The sequence below is a fragment of the Spinacia oleracea genome, chromosome 1, assembly GCF_020520425.1.
Source record: "Spinacia oleracea cultivar Varoflay chromosome 1, BTI_SOV_V1, whole genome shotgun sequence".
NCBI lineage: Eukaryota > Viridiplantae > Streptophyta > Magnoliopsida > Caryophyllales > Amaranthaceae > Spinacia > Spinacia oleracea.
Genome location: NC_079487.1, coordinates 84,828,183 through 84,835,838, shown reverse-complemented (window position 1 = coordinate 84,835,838; position 7,656 = coordinate 84,828,183). Strand labels below are relative to the sequence as shown.

Here is a 7,656-nt window from a genome sequence, read left to right as displayed (position 1 = left end):
TGTTCTAACAATTGAATTTATATGTTCTAACAAGTGAATCTATATGTTCTGTACGTTATTTGTATATGTTCTAATCAGTTAAGCTAAATGTTCTAAGCAGTTAAGCTATATGTTCTAGCACAGTGAGAGGTGATGTTTAGAGAGATAAGAAAGATTTTATTTTGGATTAAACCTTGAAAACTACTTAAGTCATAGAACTACAAAATAAAACAACAATATAGGAACATCGCAACAGGAATACAGATAATAACTATTATTAGAATCTTAAAAACCATTTTGGGAATGGGTATGGTACAAATTATATATAAAAACATAGAAAAGTTTAGTAGGTCCCAGCTTATTGCATATTGATACACATGAATACCAATCTTTGGACAAAAATAAGATACATTCAACATACATGTTATTGATTTCAAGTCTAATTAATCTACTAGTTTTCTATTTGAGATATTATGTTTTGTCTTAAACCTGACAGTCTCTTTCCGTCCTTTAGTGAGATCAGACTCTTGTTCTTGGTTTCCATTCACTAGTGGAAAAAATACCTGTTGAGGGGGGCATTTTGGGTTTATTGAGGCGAACAAGGCCCGCTGCGACAGACGTAGCTTCAACAGCTCAGTGATCTGTTGAGGCGGGCTTTGTTCGCCTCAACAGGTGATCTGTTGTGGGGGGCTTTCAAAAGCCCGCCTCAACAACCTCTACAGATAAGCGAAAAATAAGGACCTGTTGTGGGGGGCTTTACAGAAGCCCGCCTCAACAGCCTCCTCTGTTGAGGCTCACTTCTTAAATGCCCCCCTCAACAGACCTGTATTAGGGCCCTATTGAGACGTTGCATAACCTTTGCCCGCCTCAATAGATGGCTAGAAAATTGCATTTTTGTATGATTTACTTTTTATTTCTTATGATTTGGGTCTTGATTAGTGCGAACAAAATATTTTTGGGAGGCAAAAAACTAGAAATACTAAACACGTCTCGTTATTATTATTCAAATAAGGAGTACAAGAGATATGAGTTTGTATACTATTACATTATACAAAATACTATCTTACAAAGTGAAATAAATCAAAGTAATGTAAGCAAATCTAAACTAAACAAATTGACGACATATGCTTTCCTGTCTTCCAACTAATTAATCTACCATCCATTACACACCTGCAAAAAAAAAAAAGCAAGACATCATCTAGTGAACAATAACAATAAAACGCAAAGGAAGATCCTCACAATAAGAAATATATACACGATGATTAAAAAAATATAAAACAATCGGCATCAAAAAAACAATTACAAACCAGAAAGAAATATTATTATTTCATTTTTCCAAAAATTATCTGAAAAATTAACAAAAACAAAACAACAATTTGCATATAAACTAAACTATAGATCTGAAAGTTAATTCTTTTAAAAATATTGAGATTCTAACTTTTATTAACATTAAAATAACTTTTTGTTAGAAGAAAAAAAGACAATATAATGAAACCTTTTTAGATCTAAGAATGTCCGATGGTGAGGTTTTTCGGGACCGAGATCCTAAAACCAGTGTTCTTTCGTCGACATATGCTGCATGTTCAATTTATTCAATTTTTTGGGGGAAATTGGGTGTTCTTCTTCTTGATTTAATTCGATCTTCAGTCAATAAGGTTCGTCAAATCATCATCAACTCGTGAACAAATTAAGAAAAAAGGGTAAATAACAACATTCAATAAAAAATTAATGTAAAAAGGAAATTTGTACCTTGTTAGTATCAAGATCTCGAGATAATATAGATGACGATTCGAAGCTTCCATTTCTCCATATTTTATGAACCGCAAATACCGAAGGGGAGGAGACAACGGCAGGGTGGAGGAAGTACCATTGGTGGCTGATTTTCTTCATGAAAGAATGGAATCGCAAGAGAGAGAAAAAGGAGATGAAGATGAGAAAAAGTCTGGGAAATAAGGAGATAACATTAAAAACGGCTAAGGGAATAAAGGGTATAGAGGAATTTAGGATATCAATCCATGGCTTATTTTCTTCAAGAAAGAATGAAACCAGAACATAAAGAAAGGAGAAATGAGAAAAGATCAATGAGATAAGGAGAGAGCAGAAAAGCGGCTAAGAGAATTGAAGGGTAATGAGGAATTGGGGACGGGAAATAAAGAAACCCTAATCCGCATTGAGTTTATGTGGGCTTTTTGTTGAGGTGGGCTGTTGGGGCGAACAATGCAATGCCCCCCTCAACAGCCTTCAATTTTGAAGCGTACAAGATAAGGCCCGCCTCAACCGAGTCTCTTGAAGCGAACATTTAAGAAGCCCGCCAAAACATCTCATTAAAGTCCTTGACCCGCGTTGACTTAGTGGTTATTGTGGCAAACTTTTGATTGCCCGCCTCAACAGGGGGGCTTCAATAGGTGTTTTTTCTACTAGTGATTATCATTGCTTTTTACATTGATGTTAACTTCAGTTTCTTGATTGGTGTGATCTTCGGGATCCCTGCAACATATGAAACAAAATTAGTTCTTTTTTAAATAGGTATAAATATTTTAACAATTGAATTTATATGTTCTAATAAGTGAACCTATATGTTCTGTAAATTGTTCCATATGTTCTAATCAATTAAGCTAGGTGTTCTAATAAGTCTTTCAACTTGGTAAGGGATTGTCATTTTGTTGTCATGTTTTGGTTGTTACCGGTGAATGGTGTCTGGTATAAGAGTAATGTAGGATAAACTTAAAAGCACAAGGTATATCAGAGTTTTATGAATATCAAGAACATGCAAAGGAGGATTCTGAGGCTGGGTTTCTGAAGGCATAAAATGCTGCCAATTCTGTGATTTATGTTTATCAGATAGGATTCAAATTGCAGATAATTTATGCAGATGAAACAACACCAGAAAAAAGCCTGATTTGATTGGATGCAGAAGGCATGTACAGTGATATTGAGAACTAGGCATGTTCGACGGGTCGGGTGGCTCTTGTTCTTGGTTTCCATTATCATTGCTTTTTTCATTGATGTTAACTTCAGTTTCTTGATTGGTGTGATTTTCGGGATCCCTGCAACATATGAAACAAATTTAGTTCTTTTTTAAATAGGTATAAATATTTTAACAATTGAATTTATATGTTCTAATAAGTGAACCTATATGTTTTGTAAATTGTTCCATAAGTGAACCTATATGTTCTGTAAAACTTGGAAATAGGGTTCAAACTTTACAAAGTTATCACCAAAAGAAGTACTACAAGAAATCATCTGCACTAGGGATACATTTTAGATGTTAACAACGTAACTGACACATAAAACAATTAACAACAACACAGGATCAGACCATCAGGGAAACTCAAACACCAAAACTAATAGATGGAAAGAGATAATGGCAACTAGTAAAACTGTCAAACGGCAGATAACACAACATATAATTAATTTCACCAGCTAGCTTTCAAATCCAGAACATGTGCACTTATATTTAGAACATATGCAATTATGATGTTCTACAAAGTGATATATGATGTTCTACAAAGTGATCTATGATGTTCTACATAGTGATCTATGATGTTCTCATTGCCACTTAATAGCTTTCTAAATTGTTCTGTTACGGGACCATTTCAAAGAAAGCTTGTCTACAATTCTCCAAATTGTCTATGCAAGATAACGCAGAGCTAAGAATTATACTTGCCAGCCAAGATAAATGCATTGAATCATTGATCAATTACGTTAGACAACAGAATGCTTCACACAACCATCAGTGAGAATAATCAGCGTAACCAGTTTTTCAGAATTATAATGCACAAACTTAATTCAATAACCAGATTCAAAGAAATTCTAGCCATTCTAAGTACCAAAAGCAATAGTAGTCCAAGCAGAAATCAGCGCACAGGTGATATTGCGCCACAAAGCCCCCATTAGCTTTCCACCCACACCATTCAGAACAACTTCAGTAGCCACGAAATAATTCCGATTTCCCTACGAAATTTAAACTATAATGAAGCACACCCAATGTTTATAACCAGTTTACCAAACACCTCTTCACTATGACAAAATCTTTTCCAATATAAATCAAATCTTTAACAAGGATTCATACACAAGTCTACATCTAATCTAATCCAATCAAGATAATTCGAACACGTTGAACAATTTAGAATATTGTTTGTTGTAATGATGAATTAACTAGTATGATTACACTAGCTAGCTTTCAAATTCAGAACATTTGCACTCATATTTAGAACATATGCAATTATGATTACACTAGCTAGCTTTCAAATTGATCTATGATGTTCTACACAATGATCTATGATGTTCTACATTCTTAACCTTTATGTTCTAAAGTATTGAGAGTATAAAATATTACTCCAAATTGTTCATGATGTCGTTCAGAAGTGATTGCGGGACAACTGGCTCCGTTTCTTTGGCGCGTTCATTCTTATTCCCTCTGTTTAAATTTTCAAATCAAAAATATCAAAAAAATGTTTAAAATATCTTAAAATTCTCAATTCTCAAAATAATTCAAAAAATTACAAATTAATTTCTTTAAAAAAATACTGAAAATTCATTAAAAAATTTCAGAATAATATAGGATGATGTTAATAAAAATTCATAAAAAATATCAACATCGCTAGAAACATACAAAAAATTCGCAAACTAATTACAAAAATAATTCCAAAAATTACGAAAAAATTACAAAATTACGGAATTAATAAATAAAATTCGCTACAATTAAAGCACCGAATTCTTACTCTTCAGTATCGACTGGATTTGTTGCTTGTTTGTTTTGTTTGGGTTTGCTGAAAATCGAAATTTAACAAAAATTATCTTCAATTAATGTATATATACTACGAACGAAGTTCGAAATTAGGTTAAAAATTCGCTTACCTTCGTCGTTCGTATTGGTTTTGTACTCCAGTTATCTTCAATTGAAAAAATTATGTTAAAATTAGAAAAAATTGTAGAAGGAGAGAAGAAATGTAGAACAATTGAACTCGAATTTACCTTAAATCTGCAATACACCGGCGGCGAAGGACGTTGATCGGCCGTTTTTGGAGCTGCGATGGCGGTTTTTGCGAGAGGAGAGAGAAAATCGTGAGGGAGAATAGAGAGAGTCTCGAACGGGAGAGAGAAAGAAGAGGAAAGGTTTTAGAGAGAGAAAGTGGGTGGGGTTTAGTGATAGAGATGTGGCTTTTTAATGGGGAAGGTGGATGGGTTTGCTCACATTTAATCCTAGCCATTAGATTTAATCTAATCCTACGGATTAGATTCATTCTCATATAAAGTAGTATACTCACATAGGGACCTATTTTCACAGGATCTCTTCGCTATATATATATATATATATATATATATATATATATATATATATATATATATATATATATATATATATATATATAGTTGCTAAACTCAGTGGGAGCTTAGTGTTTGTTATTCAACAAACTAAGGCCCACGTATAGATATATGTTTCATTGTGATTTATTCAAATGAGACACAAGGGTAATATTTCTACCACGGATTTTGAGAACATAATGTTTGTTTGCTCGAAATAGTGTCCTTTTGGAGATTCGTTTCCAAAATGACAAGTGGGAGAAAATAGACCTCGAAAGTCTTCGAGGCGAACAACAAAGAAAAACGGGCGTCCCCGAGGGTTTTATTGGTAAATATAGCAATTAGATGACAAAATGTATTCCTCAATCAAATGTTGGAAAAAACTATGTGCATGACATGTCATAGGATTTGTGGATCCAAATAATGCTTGAAATGAATGCTAGATTATGAAATCTAACTATGGATTTAAGCAAGCAACTGGGAATTGGAGCTGTAATTTAGTGAAACTAATAAGTATTTTAGTTTCATAAAATATAGACGATTCTTATAGTTGTATAAAAATTTTAGTGGGAGTAGGTAAAACTCAATTGGTCCTATGTGTCACACACATATCTTTCTATTGTCAAATAACATTCAAATGCTAATGACTTAGATTTGAAAATTATTTATCAGTGTTGGACCAAGGCGAAACTTAGTACATACTTCCATACTGGGTACTAAGATCTATTTACAAAGATCTTAGAATATTGTTTTGGATTAAGTAATGGCATTTACTAAATCAAACACGAAAGACTCCGTAGGAGATATTCGACGACCCATGTGAATAAATCTAAGTAATAGATGTTTGAACTATGTATAAGCATTTACTAAATTTAACATCAAAGAGTCTAAATGAGATTCTTAACCTATATTATATATCAAATAATTTAGCTGGATTTAGTATCTACTGAAACTGAATGAGCTAAAGTTACATGAATAGAATTCAATTGGGAATTATTCTGCAAAAGAATTTATCATGTATGATATAATATAAGGATCGCCAAAAATGTATCGTATGGATTTAGGCATAATGAACATATATCAGTCTCTATTGTTCTAAGTAAAGATCAACTAGATTGAGATCAAGAAAAACTTATGGTACTTGAAAAGGTACGTAGGAATAGTTCTTGATTCAAGGAAATGAATATATGCTAATATCGATGCTACACGCATAAACACTGGCAAATGATCAAGCAAGATCCCTTTGGATTTAACCATTGGCAAGGACGAGCTATATATCATCGTGTTTTGAAATGGCAACATGGATTGAAGACCATGAGTTGTTGCGTGGGAAATTAAATATTAATTTCTATGTTCTAAGATACAGCTGGAAAGTCTTCCACATATCTGTGAACTACTTGGATATGTAAATCCAAACAAAGCATCACTAGCAACCTATATAGTTGAAGTAAAAGTACCTATTGCCTAAGAAGCAATAAAACAGGGTTGTTTACGTTAAGAGTTCTTCACTGAACTTGGGTAGATCACATGTCTGTTGACTTGATAGTTCTTCATTGCAAAATGCGTAGAACCACTCTTGAGGCAAGAAAGACTAGATCACAAAATAAACATACTCAACACATCTTATGATCATATCCCGAAAGGCATTCGATGAAAAGGATATTAAGATTGGCAAAGCATGATAACTGAACCTATGCAATAAGTGAGAAGCAACACTCATATTGTGGCACTGGAAGTCAAATATAGTTTTGAATTCCCTTAGTTGTTTTAAAGATGGGTTAAAGACCAATGGTTGTAAAACATTGGGGTTGAACATTTATTATATATGAAATATGTTTTCATATTCCATATTTAATCTTGGGTTAGTATTAGATGATGAGACCTTTCAATTTGACAATATATATTCAAGATAGACTGTCAGGACCAGTCCTGCGACTAAGAAATGTCTATCAAGTGAACTTGAATGTCAAAAGTTGAAAATGGTCCCTGGTCGGAAGTTTTCTATAAAGGTGGACGCATAGAAAACGCTAGACGACTAGAATGCAAGATGACTAGTAGTTCTGTTTCTTGAACTATGTGGGCATGGCAATGTCGCAATTATTTTCATAGATAATTACTTGATAAGATTAGTATCAGACATACCTATGAAACTTTACTGTAAGGGATGAAAATCTGTCATAAGTAAATTTCATTACATTATTAGACACTAATCCTCAATACCTTAGTGATTTGAGATTACTTGTCAGAGAACTGGTTACTTTGACGTTGTCAATCGTTGCACCGTAAAAGGAGACTATAACGGCAACGCTCAGGTAATCACCTTTCAAACGAAGTCAAACCTCAAAATCGCAAAATTGGGATTGTCCTCCC

General features: G+C 33.4%; 1 long non-coding RNA gene across 1 annotated transcript; it reads right to left on the bottom strand.

Moving 5' to 3' along the window:
• Nucleotides 1-950: 950 nt before the first annotated feature.
• Nucleotides 951-1,865, bottom strand: LOC130465989 (uncharacterized). The gene is made up of 2 exons (XR_008926001.1): nt 1,729-1,865; nt 951-1,149 (listed from the first exon to the last, which is right to left on the bottom strand). It is a non-coding gene; the product is annotated as an uncharacterized lncRNA (long non-coding RNA).
• Nucleotides 1,866-7,656: the final 5,791 nt, after the last annotated feature.